Source organism: Plectrocnemia conspersa, unplaced genomic scaffold (assembly GCF_051122295.1).
Source record: "Plectrocnemia conspersa isolate PC_06_02 unplaced genomic scaffold, ASM5112229v1 ptg000001l, whole genome shotgun sequence".
Taxonomy (NCBI): domain Eukaryota; kingdom Metazoa; phylum Arthropoda; class Insecta; order Trichoptera; family Polycentropodidae; genus Plectrocnemia; species Plectrocnemia conspersa.
The window spans coordinates 17,946,918-17,966,705 of record NW_028277165.1 but is presented as its reverse complement, the minus strand read 5'-3'; the positions used below and the strand labels follow the sequence as shown (position 1 = coordinate 17,966,705).

The following is a 19,788-nucleotide window of genomic DNA, read 5'->3' as shown; positions in this document are numbered from 1 at the left end:
TTTTATTACTCATGCAGAAATATAACAATGTTTTATTTAAATAAAGAATAATTTAAAATCGAGCTTGCGCAAATTCTTTTGTTATTAATTAAATTTGTAGGAATATTTTAATATATCTTAAAACCGCTACATTTTTTTATACCGCTGCATAAATAGGGTGGATCCGTACAAAATGTTTAAATATAAATGCATACTTTCTTGGAATCTTTTAATAAGAGGTCATAAGTATTTAAATAACCACAATTTTTTTTATGATTTTCTCAACTTTTCAAATCAGCATTATTTTTGTTTTGGTAATCTAAGAACTTTTTTTATTTTTAATTATTATTTATTAACGTAATTCCGCATGAGTATAAAATTACTTATTCTGCGGTTACAATTTTAAATTATAAATGAAAAATGAAAACGTATACATTAAAAAGTATAATAAATACATTTAACTTTATTAATAATCAGATAAGAAAAGACCACTTCGCGTGGGAATCCGCAGATAGAAAAAATGTATGGGAGCTTTCTACAGAGTTACGCCATAAAATTTGCCTATAAGCAAATTTCAATCTCGTTTTATAATATAATCTAATAATCTAAAAAGTTTTTTTTATCTTTATCTGGTTCAAAAAATGTAACAAAAGCTGTTATTGACAATTTTCGACATTCTGTAACCAATTGAAGTAAATCGATTAACATCCTATTGAAATTTGTTCTCTTCAATGATCATTCAATTCTCTATCCATTAATAATATAAAGATATATGTATATCAATAATATACTGTATTAATTTAATTACAAGGAGTGATCAAAAAATACTGTGAATAATTTTATTACGAGCAAAGTAATGAGCTTATATAAAATCTGAATTATTCTCCTTCAAAGTATGTTCCTTGACTAACGATGCACTTATTCCATAACTGGAAGCATTTTTGGAATACTTCTATTGGAACGGCCTTCAGTTACTTCGTCGTGTCGGGAATGGTGTTAAAACGTTTTCATTTTAGCACGGTTTTTATTTTTGGGAAGAGTCTGAAGTCGCATCGTGCTAAATTCAGAGAGTAAGGTGGATGTGGACAGACAAGAATCTATTTATCAGCGAAAAATTCACGGTTCAGAAGCAAGGTATGGCACGAATGGAGCAGGAAGCCATTGGCCCATTTTTCTGGTCTCTTTCTCCGTACATCGTTTCACAAACGTTGTAGTACGCTCTTGTAATTTTCGGAGTTCAAAGTGGTTTCCCTTGGAACGAGCTTTGATCGCGCTATGCCCTCACTATCGAAAAATACAATTAGCATGAATTTGTGGTTCGACTTGGATTGACGTGTCTTCTTAGGACGAGGAGAGCCATTCATTTTCCATTGGAAACCCTGTATTTTCGTCCCAGGGTCATAGCCATACACCCAACTTTCATCTCTAGTTCTATTTTTGACCATGAAGTCCAGATATGCATCAAGACGATCCTTAATTCCGTGCAAACTGATACACGATTTTCTTTATATTCGTCAGTCAAAAGTCTGGGGACAAATTTTGCACTCACTCGTCTCATTTGCCAATTATTGGTTAAAATGCTTTGCACGGACCTGTACGAGATGTTCAGTTCTTGAGCATTTTTGCACGTTTTCATCTGTTTAAGAGATCGTCCTGACCGTTGCTCGTCTTCAACTGACTCATTTCCGCTTTTAAATCGTTCATACCACTTGTAAACAGTCTTCAGAGTCACCAGATTATCATCATACACTGATTTTAACATTTCATGAGCCTCTTTGGATTTTTTTTGCAATTTAATTAAAACGCGTTGTTCGAAATCCATTATGCGTGACAGACACGGTACTCATTCTACCGGCTCTGGAAGCCGGCTAACAAGTCACAACTTGTTCAAACTTGACACTGACTATCTCAACGGATCAGGCTATCAGACTTATTACTTCAAATAAATGTAGCGTTAGCAGTTGCTGCTATAAAAATTCATTCACCGTATTTTTAATCACATCTCGTATATACTGTATATCACATATATTCTTTTAGTCCCCAAAATTAAGAAAATCGAAAAAATAAAATGAGAATTCTTATTTTTCGAGAGATAAGAAACATTGAGAAACCAAATGTTTCCATGACGCTTCTAGTTGAAATCAACAATATTTTTTTTTGTGAGTGTGCTTTTTATTTTATATGGCTCTTGAGCCAGGCTTAAAACCCATGGTTTTAAAATATTTTTAATATATATGACATATATGACAAATGCTATTATTAACAATACTAATATAGTTTAATAATTTAAATTAAATAATACAAACTTGCTATAAATACGCTGTTGTGAAATAAAAAAATACGCATTGTTTAGGAATGTAAATAATTTTCTAGAATATTTTATAAAGACGGGTAATAAATTTATCTCTGCGTCTCAAAGTAAAGCTCTATCGAGCAAAATAAAAAGTTTATTTATGATCAATGTCTATTGTCTGCCATGATATACAACGAAGAAACTTAATACTTGTAGTCTTTTAATATGAAATGTAGGAGATATTAATAAATCTGTATTATTTGAATGATGCTTCATATAACCTTTCAAATGCAATTAATCTGATTAGAACAAACTGCATAGACAATCTGAAATGTCACGAAAAAGGTCTAATACGTGATAAATCATTTTAATTATATATTTCGCAAATATTAATTTTCACAATAACATATTTAAATAAATATTATCAATAGTACCGTACCTAATAAATTATTACATTATTAAAATCAATATAGAATAACTATTTACATTGCTTAAAAAAAACACACATTAAAATAGGAGGTAAATTATTAGCTAAAATTAGGTCTCAGGTAATGTTTCCAAATATTTAAAAATCGAATAGTAAACGATAAAATATTTTAATATTTCAAGTTATGATTAGTCGAAAAATACAGATAAAATAACGAATACAGGCTCATACATATTTCTGTTCAAGACTATATATTTTAATTTTAAAAATGTTTTACATTTCGATTTTAATTATTTCTGCTGCTGAAAAAACTCATTAAGATGCTGTTGATGTGAGCTTTATTGTTTAATTTATGTAAGCTAAACGGTGTCAATTGACTTTTTCGGCATAAAAACTTTATGACGTTAAAATCATGAAATTACTAGGTTTATCAGGTACACAATGAATATGTTAAAAAGTCAATAAAGGGTTATTTTAAAAATATCATAAGTCAATGCTTTTGAAATATTTTCTGAATTTTGTATCTTTATGGAAAATTGAAATATATGATACATTGCATATAAAATAAGTGGTCTAGCGTACATTTTACATATTTACGTTCGTGACTTTAGAATTTAGTGCAGGAAACGACCGGATATTATTTCGGGTGAATACTAACAATTGACATCGTATAATAATATTAACAATATATAAATATTCATGACGGTTTCGGCGAACCCAACGCTGGTGCTGGTCGCGTGACCCGAAACTATTCTCTACAAAGACGTACGGTGGTTCGAATTCCGGATGAAAAATACATATGTATATATGTACATAGTACATACATCCATATGTATCCAGAACGTGAACGAAACTTTCAGCAGGCGGCGGGGAAGGTGAGTTTAATTTGATTTTTCGATTCGATCGTTCGCGGCCGAGGCTCAATAAGCCGTAATCTGTCACGACTCTCGGCCATTCTCGGAATAACATTTTAATGAGAATAAGCTAAGAAATAAAACATATGCGACAGTGGCTGCAACACTGCTGCCGATCTTTCACGTGCGCCTCAGATAACGTTAAGCGTTTTGCGAGTGTAACATTTTTATTTTCCACTGAGCTCTTGAAAGTGGCTTATGATTGAACATCGTTTTTTATTGGAATAGAAAGTTTTAAACAATTTTAACGCAACATTATTCTAATTTATTGATTTAAACTAATCTTCGTAATGTAAATAATGAATAATTCAACAAGCTTAAGCAAAATTGAAAAGATTAAGAAAAATAACAGATGCACGTCTCTGTAATAGAATATTTTCGGTTTGATCTCCCTCAATGCTTACATATCTGTCATCTATACCGGTATATAAAAAAATCATTAATTATACCAGAGTATTTAAAACACTTTTAGGTATTATACAAATCTAAACTGAAACGTTTATCAAAATATATACACGTACATTTGTTTTATACAATGCTCATATGATGCGCGTTGCTGTCATTACCAAGCGTTTTACTCTCTATTCACATGCACCTATTCAGCGCTGAAATTATTTTCCATTTGGCAAACAAACACAAGATGTCTCCGAATATATAAATGTTGATACAAAAGATTCCGTTTTCAGTCAAGAGCACACATCTGCGGGTGTAATGTATGCACCTGTCACTCGAAATCTGCGAGTGTCTGAGACTCATTTCATGCATTTTCTCATACGTGTCATATACACAACATAGGAAATTATTAAATGCTGAAATCGATGAAAAATCCAGGTCGCATTTTCATAATTTATTCATTGGTACTACATATCGCCGGCGATCGTGACAGATCGCTATCGGGCGATTTGGAAACTTTTGACACACAAAAAAGCGTAATGGCGACGATTGTGTGTACATATGTACACACATATGTGGTGGTAAAAAATAATGGTAACGCTCGCGATTAAATTTACATGAAAAAGTACGTAATAACAGGCTCCTGGCTGTATGTAAATTTACAACCGATTTGATTGACAGCCCGACAATGGTTTATTTGGAAAATAGTACGCCAGCAGAGAAGCGATAACGATCATAATTATATGCTTATCTCCGTCAGAGATTGGTGTCGATGTGTGTTTGTGTGTGTGCCACTGGTAGTATGTCTATAATAGGCGAGTAATGGTCTGGGAAATAAAAATATAATTTTATAAATATTTTCTATTTAATATCACAGAAATTATGGTACTTTCAGTTCAATTCCAAAATATTAATAAATAAATATATACATTGATTATGATTATGATTTTTAATTTCTCGAGAAATGAGAATTTTCAATAAATTTGGATAAATAAAAAATATATGTGATTAAAATAATACAGTATATTATTGTTTATATTTTATATTATTGATGGGTGATCGGCGAAGAGAACAAACTTTAATAGGATCATTGTTTTAATGGACTACAATGGACCGATTTAATTCAATTGATTACGAATTTCTGGCTCCTGTATTTATATTCGAACTATAGAGAATATTTTCAATAACAGCTGTTGTTACTTTACATTTTTCATATTTGAACAAGATAAAGATAAACAATACCTTTTTGGATTCTCAAAAAAACAAGATTTAAGTTCACCGACAGGCAAATTTTATGATGTAATTCAGTGGAAAGCTCCCATACATTTTTGCAATCTGCGGATTTTTATTATATGATTATTAATGTAATTCTTTGAATACCAAAGCAAGGATAAGGCAAATTAAAGTAGTCAAAAAATCGTTAACATTTTTTTTCCATTAAAATATTTTGGACTCTACGATTTCAGAAAACATGCATATTTTCAAGCATCTGGCACGGACCCAATCTTTCTTATGAGGCGGTCGAACAAGTATGCAGCGATTGTAAAACATATGAAAATAATAATACAAATTTAATTTTAAATAAAAATAGTCTATGAAAACTGACGAGAAATGAGGATTCTCGATTTGGTACATTTTCAAGAAAAGACACTAATTATATTTGCACAGTTATTTAAATTGAAAAGACTATATATATATATATATATATATATATATATATATATATATATATATATATATATATATATATATATATATATATATATATATATATATATGTAATTAAAAATTATTAACGATACTTTCATAAAAGGAATGCATGAATATAACCTCAAATATTTTTACTATATTTGTAAATAAAATTTAACATTAACAAATTTATGTTTTAGATAATTTTTTACCATATTTACTAATATGTACAATTATTTTGCTCCTCCACATTTATTTTTACAAAACCAAATATCAAAAAATATTTATTGCGTTTTAGAGCAATGCAAGTAAATTATTATAACTTGTTTTTTTGTTAAAAATGTCAGTTAATATATTCTTGACTTAGAATCTTAAAATACTTTTTAATTAAATTACAACTACTACTTTGTCTGATTTTAAAGTAAACAATTTAAAACTAAATACGTCTATGCCATTCGGATTTTATTTTTGAACTAATTTTATTATTCATACGGAAGCAGTAAGGTTATTTTTTATTTGTAACAGGGAGTTTTAGAGATTCATATCAAGCAATAATTATAATATTTACACAGCAAATTACCTCTTTGTGACAAGTTATAACCTCTTTGTTGCCAATATCTGACATATTGACCTTTACTACTTTAGCGAAAATTTCAGGATTCGACTTATTGATGATACTTTGCGCAAGAGGCTATTCTAACTTCAAAATATATTCGAAGAAAAAAACGTAAAAATAAATTCTCGGCGCGCACAGCGTGGACAAACAAACACCGGTCAACAGTTCAAGTCGTACTTATTAAGAGGTTATATACATTGTATACGAGCGAACGCAGCGTGTTTGTATTATATATGTATATATTTATCCGTTCTTGGACTTGGATAAATAGACCAGCGTGGTGAAAAAAAAACACCGTCAGATTACGATCTGACCGTATAGAACACATTCGGCCGGAATCTGACACAATCATGTGCCTCGGATGCTAATGGACGATACCTGTCAATCCTGACGAGCGATGCTTGTCTGCCTTCGTACAAGAGCAATTTGTCAAGAAGACCAGTGGAAGAGATAGACAGACCCCGCATAACTGACCAGATCCGAGGTGTGAAAAATTCAAACACCGGCGCCTTGCTGGAAAAGTGAATCACACAGTTCAGAGTTTCCCAATCGGTTGTGTGGCGTTACCTATTTTTCCCTTCTACCCCCTTCTCCACCCCTTGAGTAGACCGTCATAAAAAGCGGTCGGCGGTTGCGGCCCTCGAGATATGCAAATGCCCATCCTGATCGTGACGCACGACATTCATCTAACACTGTGTTTAACTCTTTTCTTTTCGCTGGCATGTTGGCATGTGTGTGTGTTTTTCCGACTGAAACTGGGTGTTTGACATAAATTTTGTTTGGTATAGTAATAGCAGTATCTATGACGTCTATAATAAACATTATACCTGTCCAGTTTTGGTGACGTTATAAACAAATCATGACATTTTAAAATAATTGCCTGTTTTCGATTTTTATTAAAAAAAATTATTATCTTTAGAGCTCTAAGCCAGCAAATAATATAATTAATTGATCTTAAAAATACTAAATTAAAGGTTATTAAAAATGTTTTTTTTCTACTCTATATGTTTTGTTGCATATTACATTAAAATCATCTGCTTCTCTGAGAGTTCATAAAACCATGGAGCTCATAGCTTCACAACTTATTTTTGGTACAGTTTTAATGAATATTTTGCCATTTGATTAATAAATGTTATTTAACAAAACTGTTTATATTGTGTTAATTTTAAGATTAAATTAAAGCATGCTACCACATACAACACGAGCTTACGGCGACACAATTAAATCGATGGTCTCCGCAGGTAGACTTAATGCAAAATTGCACTCGTGTCCGTTAAGGTATATTTATCGAGGATGTGTAGAACGACGCCTGTTATCTATGCAGATTCGAACCGTGAATGAAGTCAACGATGTGTTGATATGGCATAATGCACAGTAGTCGGACGTAATAATGCAACGAACATGCATCCGTCCTCTACATGCATGCATACTTCCAATCAAATATAATTTATTATGTACGGAACACATCATTTTAATTGAAAATATATATAGCATACTTATAAAGACATAATATATTTGATAGTGCAAATCCAATAAAGGACGATTGTTAAATAGAGTAAATGAAAAATACAGATTGCAAGGTATTCTTTTATATGAATAAATATTTTCTTTTTCCAAGTCATATATACAAGGAAAGGGTGCTTGAATTGCATTAGCACTAAACGTTTATATAAAGGCTTTTTTTGCATAGGTGTAACGTGTGCTCGGGGGTTGAGCTAAAAAAACGCGATCGCATCGTAAATCGTATTTTTGCATAGATTCTTCTGGGTGATTGTAATGCAAATTTTTCCTTATTTTACTTTAATAAACGTGGATTGGAACACATGAAGTATTTGCACTTATGGTATATAGGCCGCTTTAAAGTACTAAACAGTGCGAAGCTAATACGTTTGATGGAAAAAAAATAATGCACACGAAGTTTGTGTGCTATGCAACTTTATTTTTATAATATTTAATAAAAAAATATACAATGAGAAACTTGCAATATATTGAACATATAAGTAATATAACATATTTTATTAGCTTGTTGTTATTATTACAGTACTTAATAGCTTAAAGTAATACATATTATAATAGCTTATTATCCCGAAATAAATGTCGTTTTTGCAATGAAACCAAAAAATAATACTATACAAAATATAGTTTTCGTTCAAATATATAAACTTCTAACACCTATCAGCCATTTTCAAAATTCAATTAGCATAAAATATTCGAGGCTTTAATGCAAGATATGCAAAAATTAACAATTCGTCGTGGGTGCCTGGCGAACAAATCCGATCGTGTGCGGTGAGAAAAGACACAGATTTGTCTGTCCGCTGTCCGTGCTCAAAACGGATACGGATAGGGAGATCCAAGCAACCGCACCCAATGGTTAATAGTATTTTTTATTAAAATTTGTCCCTTAAGTGATTTTATAACCCGGGCTATTTCCGCTCGCCTTTTTTAATTTGCGCCAAAGTTCCGTTGTCGGTCTAAAATAAGATAAACGTTTAAAATAAAATTTTGGTGATTGTGAAGGTTTTATTACTTCATGACAATTTTTTTTTTTGGGAAAAAAAGACTGATGTCTTAGTTCAGACAGTTTGGGTGTGTGGCGAATCTCCAATACACGAAATTAGTATGTTAGTATAGTTACGTGAAATATTTTTACAGTATTTTCTGGTATGAAAATAATTATTTAATTGCTAATGAAGATTTTTTTAATATTAAACATAATTTTAGATGAGTTGCAATTAAAAAAATAGAATTACTGGTGTTTCTCCACACCAGTCTGGTTAATTGTATTTATATTAAGATTTTATTTTTTGTAGTAAGCGCGCTCTTTTTATTAAATATCCATATAAGCCCTTAATACCACTGACCTATCAGTGCAATAATTCAGTAAAAATGTTACAAGCTCATTCATAAATATCACATGAAAAATTTTGGTTTTGAGAGCTTGGAATTAATATAAGAACCACACAAATCCACGAGATGTTTATCTTAAATGTCTACTAATACATACGTACATATATGATATAAAATCCTAAGATATTTGTGGATGCTTGTGGTTTTCATATAACAGTATTTATAATACTGTTCAGTTAAACGGCCTCTATATTTTTCCATTTATGGTCCTATATAATTGTGCAATATGCATTTATGCAAATATATTTATACACTCTATATAATAAAGCTAATGGCGAAACTGTATCGAGCTTCGACATTGCAATAAAAATGCGTGTCAAATGTGCAATTATAAAACTGTATGCATTGAACAATGACACGTTTTCTGGAATATGCAAAGTAGGCGCATAAAAAGGTCGTCGGTCACGACTTAGAAATATAATTTCATGTTGCATTTTGAATATTAAACAGAAGTAAAATTATAAATATAACGATCAGATTATAATTGTAGAAAAAGTGCTATTAATTTAATAGCTTTTTTTATAAGCAACAAACAATATTAATCAATGACACGTTAATCAAAACGCGCATATAAATAAGTTAATTTATTACACTTTGTTTGATATACAATATATAAAATATATTTTGCGCCTTTTGTGCCACTCTTCTCAAACTTATCAGACAATAAATAAACAATGTATTATATTTGTCAGCTAGATATTTTTCGCTTCCATGCAAATGTTTCTTCGATTCTATGAATTCGAAAGAAAAAAAATACCGCAAATATTTGTATATATTTGTGTATACAGTTAAAAAAACACGCACATATACATGCAAAAACAATGGAAATTGTCGACGTTTTTATTTATTAAGTTTAGATACGTTTTCGATATGCAATATTTATTTGCGATTGGCCGCGATATGGCCGTCGTGCCGCTATAAATTTGCGTGATGGCCGACCTCTTGTTTGTATATATTTTGAGGGTCCCAAATTTTCTATATCGTGGCCCTGTTTGTGAATCGAAAGCATACGCAACTCGTTTATTTATTGTGTCTTGTCCCTTGTTCTCGAAAAAAAATGTAATGTACATACACCACGCGGAGTGATTCGAGTGCGATTACTTCTACACCAACGTTTATTTTAATAATATTATTTTTTTATTAAATTAAAATACGAGGCGTTTGTAATTGAATATTTAATAGCTGCATCGTTACTAATGCCTTACAGATATGAAGGTTTAAATTATAATATTTTATTCCTATAAATTCCAGGATTAGTAAACATGGATGGATTTTTTTCAAGAAAAATCGAGTCGCTCTTTGTAAAGATTTTAAATGTTCGATGCTTACAAAAAAAATACAGAAGAAACGCCTGAAAAAACGCTGTATTTAATTGAGTAAGGATGTTATATTTATTTTAACAGACGGTGCAAGCGTCATGGTACGCGTTAGAAAACAACTTTTGCCATTTCTGAAGTCCTATACAAAAATATTACAGCTCAATTTTAAGAATCATGATCTGAATAAAAGGATTAAATACAAATCTCTATGATATCTATAAAGAAGAAGAAAGTTTTTAATAATTAGCACTGAAACTGATTTTTTTGTCTATCTAGTATAGATCTACTAAAAATGATATTCATGAACAAAAATACGTCAGTAAATTATTATTTATAATATACTAAATGATTTCAGAAATGTTTAGTCTTAGGTAAATGAAAAATATATTTAAAAATAAATTCTGTGTCATTCAGTGAAAATGGCAAAAATAATAGACGTTTTAAAACATTTAAAATTAACTGTTGAAGTGATTCTGATTTGTGCTCAGTTGATATAATATTGAAATTCGCGTTCAATTAATTGATTGAGCTTAAATCTGAATTAAGCAAAGACATGATAATTGTTCTTAAAAAAAACATAAAAACAAAGACGAACAGATTTTACTGATACACTGAAATATTTTTTAAATCCAAATTCATTCAATGACGATAGTTAATATATTATGTTTCCAGAAATATTTAGTGGAACTATTAAGAAAACAATAAAAACAAATTAAGAACGTGAGCAAAAAATGCTACATATTTTAGAGCTTTCCTTTTTCAGAATTACACGATCCAATGATATTACAAATGCTATTTATTATTTAGAAAAACATATTTAAATTGATGTAAATATATAAAAAAATGTAACTTTTATAAAAAAAAAAAAATAACGTCCCTTTCTTCCTTTAAATACAATACAACCACTATTATTCAACAATAGATCAATGTGTAATACATACATTTTAAATGTATTATATCACATTTATAAAGGCAGAACAGAAAATCGTTAATGCTATTGTAGTTTGTGAAATTAATAAAGTTGTTAAAAATATTGGTATGAAATTTCAATACTCATGATTAATAAATAACATTTGTAATAAAACTTCATTCTCCAGTTAGTCGGGGATGGAATGAAAACTGAAAAATTTGACGATGTTATTAACGAACTAATCGACATGACAAAATAACTAGATCTAAATCTGGAATAAGATGATTTTGTTTCAATGGAAATGAGCAAAACTACTTTGACAGAACTTGAGTATCAGAGAAAAGAACTCATTTTCAGAACAATTTTTAATCTAGAATAATAATTTGTTTTACGATTTGTTTTTATAAGTATGTATATATTTGATTTTAACATATACTTTGAAACTAATTAGGTGTATGCAGGGCTTTTTTTAAAACAAAAAAGGTGCCGGAACTCACTTTTTGTCAAACATTTTACTATAAAAAATATCATTTAAATACAATATAGAGCAGTTTTTCTACGCCATGAAGCGCATAAAAAAATTTGATATAAGAGATTTATTGATATGAGAGTATTAGTGAACGTATATTTAAATCGAATTTTGGTCAATAGGAGAGCGCAAAAAACAATTATCATTTCTCAGAAGTAAAAAATCTACGTCAAAAGTTCCCACTGCGACGGCGCCGACAAGATTTTCCTGCTTTTGACGTGAATTTTTGCCTTCTGAGAAGTGATAATTATTTTTTGCGCTCTCTTATTGGTCAAAATTCGGTTTAGATGTTCTTCAGTTTTCATCGTTTCTATTATTGTTTTGGTCATTTTCTAGTGGGACCCGCGATTGAGAAGTAACTGAAATTTTCTTTCATTTTTAAACTTGAAGTTAAACTTTTACATTTAAAAATAAGTAAAATGAAAATATTCACGTCATATTTACGTAAAAATAAAGAAATTAAATGGTATGCAGATTTTCAATGTTGTTTAAACATTAAAAATACTGTAATAAAGGTGCCGGAACGCCGTTCCACCGTGTTACATGACAAAAAAAACCTGAGTGTATATATAATAGTATCTTGTGTTATTTGATTTTTTCACTTAAACGAAAACATTCATGAAAGTAGAGGACTTACTGTATATTTTGAACTGTGAAATTGAATAACTCTTCAATAAACTAAAATTCACTTTCTTTAGCTAATTAACCACAAAATCCCAAGCACTCCACAACAATAGCGATCTAAGCTTAAACGTTTCCTCAATTGATATCGCGACATTTTCGCATATCCGTATATAATTGCGATTAAGGAAGTACCAATGTCTTAGCAACGTTTTCTCATGGTCAAGAAACACAAAGAAATAGTGGAATAAAAAAAACAGTATAGATAAATGCGATACAGACTAATGATATACGGTTCGGTGGGCGGATGTTTGTTATCGATATACACAATTCAATTCTTCCATTTCATTCTCCAAATTACGAATAATACGTACTTCTAATAATCTACAAACTCCCAGTACACTTTCACAATAAAACAGTCACTCCTCTCAGCGTCCAATTGTTACTGACCAGTAAAGAAGCACTGTAGTCCTTCACAAACATTGATAATGGCTTGAATCATTCGTGGTGAATCATTTTGTGGTTTTCGTTTCGATTGTGTGTGTCAACTGTTGATTGTACGAATTAATTTGCGTCATTTACATCGTTTCCGTAGCGGATAATGGAAATCTTGTACTGAAAGCGGTAATTAATAAAGGCTCAGCGTTAATTGTTGGAGCCAACTACGGATATTAGAGCAACAATTTTATCTGACGATTAATACACCGTCGATGTGAGAGTGTCGTTTTAAAAGGGAGATGTAATGAAATGCAAATGAGTTTGTTTTATAGTTATATAAACATAATAGACGTAATCAAGGGCAAACCGGAAGCAAACAAACGTTTTCCTTAAGTGTTTATCTCTCTTAGATATATGTAATGATCTATTAACCATTTCCTAAGAAATTCATATGTATCACCAACTTAAAGTGATTGAGGAAAACTATTACATATGTTTTTAAATATTTAGAAATAAAAATAATTTCAGGATTAGATTGTAGTCCTCAAAAGTTTGGCTATCTCAGGATCAGCACTTTGCGGAACATCCAATAGGAATTTAGTAGTTTTTTTTCGAGCGCCTACGACATATCCGAAACATGTTTGCGTCAGCTTTGCTCGACTTTGATCGAGAAAAATCACCATGTCGCTTTTTTGGAGGCCTGCTTACGAAAGGCGATAGATTGAATTTTTAAGCCGCGGTGCACCATCGCTATCGATAAATCAATCAAATCGCCGTTTTCCGAGATCATTGCGATAAGGGGCGCGGAGGCGAGCGCACCGCACCCATAAATCGCACCACTGTCAAACATAACCTCCAAAACGGTGTCGTTAGATCACCGGAACGTATTGTAGTGCGCACGCGCAATAAATATGCTTGTTCAAAAAAAGGCGCGACGTACAAATTTAAATTATCGCCGATAATATTGATTTATTCGCGGCGATAAGCGGACGGGTGGGCGCGAACAACGAGCTTTATTTTATGTCGCTTTGTTATGCGCATGTATGTGTGTGTGTGGTTTTTTACAATCAAGTTTGTTGGTAATAATAGAAATATGTTGACATCTGATGAAGATTGCAAGCGAGTTGGTTTCGCGCATGCGCGTGACTGTTTTGATTGGTTATGATTTGTTCTGACGTTTCAATTGAGATCGCTAAGAGTGATTTAAATACATAATATTTTCAGCAATTATATTATACATAAATCTAAATATTTACTGTTAAAATAAGACATTTAAAATATTTAAGTTGATCTTCTTTAGTTTATACTGATCACTGCCAAATTACAAAGATCTTAATGAAATAAATGCATTGATCACGAGTTATACGCATATACGCGTTAAAAGCGCAATAAACATAAACACTAATAATTTTCATGAACCTCTTAAAAGTGACAGAGATAAGCATCCCTCAAATGCGTTAACAACGAGCGTTCAGTGTCCTTACAACTACAAAATAATGTATGGCATCGATAAGTAAAATATGCTTACTGTACTGCTAAGTCTCACCGATTTTTGTAAAAAAGACGACGGAAATAAACAACGCATTAAATTATTTAGAAGCATATAAACACCCCTGACGCCAAACACGCCCTTCTATAAATTTTGTGATGTTTAGATTATAGTCAGCCATAATGAATTATATAGCTTGTCAGTAACAATGAGCCTAATATGCAATAACAAAGGTCTGCTCTTGAAATAATGGGCATTAATATGTCTAGACACTTGTTCATCACTATTAAAATTTTTCCGAAAAAACTTTCCGATCTTAAGAGTAGTATATTGTTTGTAAAATATTTCGTGAGATGACTGAATAAGTGTTTAAATCTGCTGTCAATATATTTATTGTACAAAAAGTAGTAAATGCAAAAATTAAAAGACCCATATACGCGTTAAAAGTGCAATAAACAAAAATGCTAATAATCTTCACGTTAAAGCGTTGAAAATACCACATCTCGACTAAGCGTATATAAGTGAAAATAAAGCGCACATGATTAATTACTATACGGAACTTCTGTCAAAAACTCTCGACTTAAGACACACAAAATCTCATCTAAACTCTCACCAAACAAAGCTACGAAAAGCATCGACCGAGAAAACAGCCGCTTCTCTCTTCACGTCAAAATTGGTTCTCGGTTGATTCTACAGATGCAGACAAGGCTACAAAAACATCGCGTGTTAATAATCAAGCTAATCAAATTTTTTTGCATAATAATCATTTATTACCAATTAATATATAAAATTAAACTAGCTGACATCTAGGTAAATATAGAATTTTAAAGTTTAGCTTTAATTATTGCCTTACGTCGTTTGGGGGGAGTGGGGTTAGGTGGTAAATTTGAATTTGGCCAGAAAATGTCATTTAATTAAATACTGTGAAATATAAATATTAAAAAATGAAATGATAACCCTGATTCTAAACCAGAAATTTTTGAGTTATCACTTAAATAAAATCTAAAAAAACAGTCTCAAATCTATCCCGAAAATATTTTTTCAAATATGTCATTCCACTGAATCATATCGAAATACATTTTCACCGATAAATATATATTTTTACTAGTGAGCATATCATTTAACTGGTAATAATGTATATAATAATAAACCGAGCGTTTCACTGCTTTTGAAATGGATTCCACACATTTACCCCCTTGAATTTGTCCAGAATATCGCATGTTATTTAATAAAATATTATTAATCTTGGAAATATTAAAATAACTTCCACGGAAAAATCTGAAATGACGTCACTGTCTTAAAAGGTTTGTTCTCGCCTTTTTTATTCTTTTTCGTTCACAAATGCATGTGTTATAAATCTGTGTCGTAGTAAACTACAATATGTAAACTTTGTTGTATAACATATTCATTAATAAACGAAAACTTTCTTATGCGCGATTACATTTAATAAAGCAGATGTTATTGGTTAGTTTCTATAAGAAGATTGTACACCACTCATGTATTAATCTTATTTAATGTAAACTATTAAAGATTAATCAAATTGGCTGAGCTACTATCATTAATTAATAATTATATTCCAATATGAAATACAAATTCTAATTACGTATTAAGATATTTTAGCTACTGAGATGAACTTTGACAGCATAAAGAATCTTCTGCTTTTCGTCTTGAGTGTACTTATAAATAATAGTTTAATTTCAAATTTTACAATCTATATTCTATTTAAAACGATTTTTGTAATAAGTAAATAAATCATAGCTTTACATAAATATTTTTGCTACACATTTAAGATAAATCTAATCTTATTTTTTTCCCTATAATGTCACATTTTTAGATATGATAAAATAAAATAAATGCAATCATTTCCTCAAATACAGAAATAAATTACCGAGTATATAAATACCATAACAAAATATGTAAAAATACTGTTATTAATACACTTAGATATTCAATAAGAATTTAAGAACAAATTGATGATATTTGAAATGAAATCTGAAATGAGATATTATATATTTATGTATCATGTTATAGTTGTTTACTTAATGCCGTTAAAAAATGGTATAAATTAACCAAAATTTTCTATTTTACTTCTAAAGGAAAATATGACTTATTCACAGGTCAATATTTAAGTAATAATCTAACCTTAGATTGTCAACGCTCCCTAATGACGTTATAGATAACGACCTTAATATAGTATTCATAAAATACGAAATAATAAATAAATACACGACATACAGACACCCAAACAAAATGTCAACCGAATTACTTGACTGTTGATACGATGACACCTAACGACTAAAATGATTTAGAGTTTAGACCATCTGACATACCTTACAGACATGACATATGGTATAATAAATGTAAAATAGTAAATTAGTATTATACAAAATAAATTAGTTTTAGAGTAATTATAAGTTTACACATAAATCGAGCTATTTTTTATATTATTAGCATAGATTCATATATTTTTATTAACTCTTTATTACAAATTTCCCAATAGTAAAATAATATTTTTTAGAAAATTATATATTATTTTTTTACTGTATGTCAAACAGGCATGACAAACACGCGGCCCGCCAATCAACGGTTTGTGGCTCTCTGACAAACGGCCCGCAGCAGCACATTGGGGCGAAATGCTCTAAATCATCTCAAATTGCAATAACTCCGAAACAAATAGGAATATCAATATGAAATGTATTTTCCCTACTCAAATCGTCATTTCAGAATATCAAACTGTTTCTGTAATACATGATTTTTTTAACCATGATTGATGAAAAGGTGACCCAGGCGGTGTGTCTATTGTGTATTTTTAGAAGTTATAAGTTTTACAACCTATGAATTAATTTATAGGTTGTAATTAAGTTTATGTGGTCTGTGGTGCAAATCGAGTTTGACATGCCTGCTGTACGGCAATATTTAAAATTAAAAATATATAAAAAGTCTAAAATTACTATTACGTCGAGTGAGATAAAGAACATAATTATTAAAAACTTTTGCAGTAAAATAACAGTCCGAATTCATTCCAAGTAAGCAATGTTAAACGTTCCATAATTCACCTTTTAATTAACTTTAAAATCAAAATCAAGCAAAACCCATATTTCATATCATTAGCGCACCAGTGTCCTTTAAACGCGGAGCGAAAGTTTATGAGGTTATTTGGACAAGGTGGCACACTTTTAGGGGAATGGGTTCGGAATGGGGTAGTATGCAGTGGCGAGTGGATTTATAGCTTCCTGCAGCAACCGGCAGCGACGATAATATCTATCGATCAGCGCGCAAGCATTAACCATAAAGACATTGATTTCGATTTTCATCAACAATTGCTATAATACGCCAGATTATATGTGGTACCATATGCACCAGAAAAGAGCCATTGTTTCGGAATTTGTCTGGCGTGCGGGTGCTTTGTGTGTCTGTGGATCAGAGGCAGGCACCGAGCAGTGGCAGTATCAAACAGGTGGTCGCTAACCCGGCAGATTCTGCTCCCCTTGAGTGACGTGCCCTTCGGCCTCAACCCCGTCGCGGAGGTGGCACCCCCACCGGCGCCCTCTCTTTCACCCTGACAGCCACAACAAGCGGATGCCATCAACACATCCGAGACCACCGTCACATTATCCCCAGCGAGATGCTGTCAACCTTCCTCTCGCAGACGAGCTCCGTTTATACGTTTGCCTTCCGAATTCTTTACACGCCGAATGCGATTAGGTCGTACAACTCTTTGAATTTATTGGTTACAAGATTTAACTACGTTGTACATTCGTTTCTTATGCTTCACTACAGCTAGATACTAATTTAATAATTAAGATATTTGGAAAGATATTATAGACAAAATATTTGGGATTGACTTATACCTTTTTAATTATTTTTAAAATAATCATAATGGACCTCAATGCATTTGATGACTAAGAAAGAGTTCATCATATAAGTCTATCGCTTGTTTTATTTTATATTAACCGACGTTCTTGAACACTTAATGCCATTGTTTATAAAGTTGTTGATCATTAAAACGCACATTAAAACATTTGCATGAATTTTTCAGGTAAAAAAATCATGAAGATTCATAGTATTTAATTAAATGACATGCATTTTTCTGGCAAAATTCCCAGTTTTAATTCACCTCAAACATTTAAAAATATTATTGGTTAGTAATAATTATATTATTTAACCATTAATTACTTCTATAATCGTTAAACTTTTTAAATACTGTTAAATATGCATAACACAATGCTGTGCGAATTACTGATCAGTTGGGGTGGCAAAATAAAAATGCTTAATGTATTATTTGTACACTTTTTGATCTTTTTAAATTCGTCAGAATTAATTCAGAAACTGCAATTGCGTCAGCTGCAATTGAATTAATTCAGAAACAAATTATGAAACATTTAAAACACATATTTATATAGAATTTATTGTATATCTATACAATAGCTAATAATGTTTTGAACAAAATTGATATACATAAAGATCTGATCCATATTAGCGTTTGCTTTGTGCAGATTTGCATATAAATGAAATAACTAGAAATAAATTAACGCGATTGAATTATTGAACTGATTGAAATATATGCTTTGTGTATTAAACAAAAAATACAAAAATCATAAAACGAAGTTTGCAAAAATTTGCGGAGCATTCCTGTTTTTGAGATAAATTTTTAACGTTAATAAAACGTGGAGTTTTTCAATATTTTGTTTCATTAAACGAATGAATTCTGCGAATTTCGGTCATAGTGTAGACACGCCGATAAACATTCCATTAACGAATGTTTTTCTAATGCGTAAAAGTATGTTTTTGCTGAGAAGAAGCGCCTCATTGCCTCGCATTTGAAACAAAGTAAAGGCGCATCAAGACCATAGATTTTGGAGCGGCACTAGTCACTTGTTTATATTAAAAAACACAGTTACTCAAAAATTTTGTTTGCAAATTTCCAAATATTCGATTAATTATTCTAATAAACATATAAAAAGCGAGCGAATAACTCTAATATTCGATTGAGAACCTTATCTCAAATTTATCCCGAATTTTTTTTATAATATTTCAGTGAAATCATATCAAATCATATTTTCATCGGTAGACATATATTTTTAGAGTAAAAATATCATTTATCTTGCAGGGGCCAGTAAAATTACATGATTTCAAGCTTTCCATGTTTAGTAATTCATACATTTACATATTTAAAATTATTTATTTAGATATGATGTATAGATGATATATTTTTTAAGTATAGTTATATTTTCACTAGTAAAGTTCAAATATATTTTAACTTG

General features: G+C 30.7%; 1 protein-coding gene across 5 annotated transcripts in view; it reads right to left on the bottom strand.

The window, feature by feature from the left end:
• Positions 1–19,788, bottom strand: part of ush (Zinc finger protein ush) — a 283,360-nt gene that overhangs the window by 8,065 nt on the left and 255,507 nt on the right. Inside the window, exon 1 of one of the 5 annotated variants that reach the window (XM_088190904.1) lies at positions 12,972–13,044. The exons of the other annotated variants lie outside the window; for them this stretch is intronic. The gene's annotated coding sequence lies outside the window, so the exon portion shown is untranslated. Of the gene's footprint in view, positions 1–12,971; positions 13,045–19,788 lie in introns of those variants that run through there. 5 annotated transcript variants of the gene reach the window in all.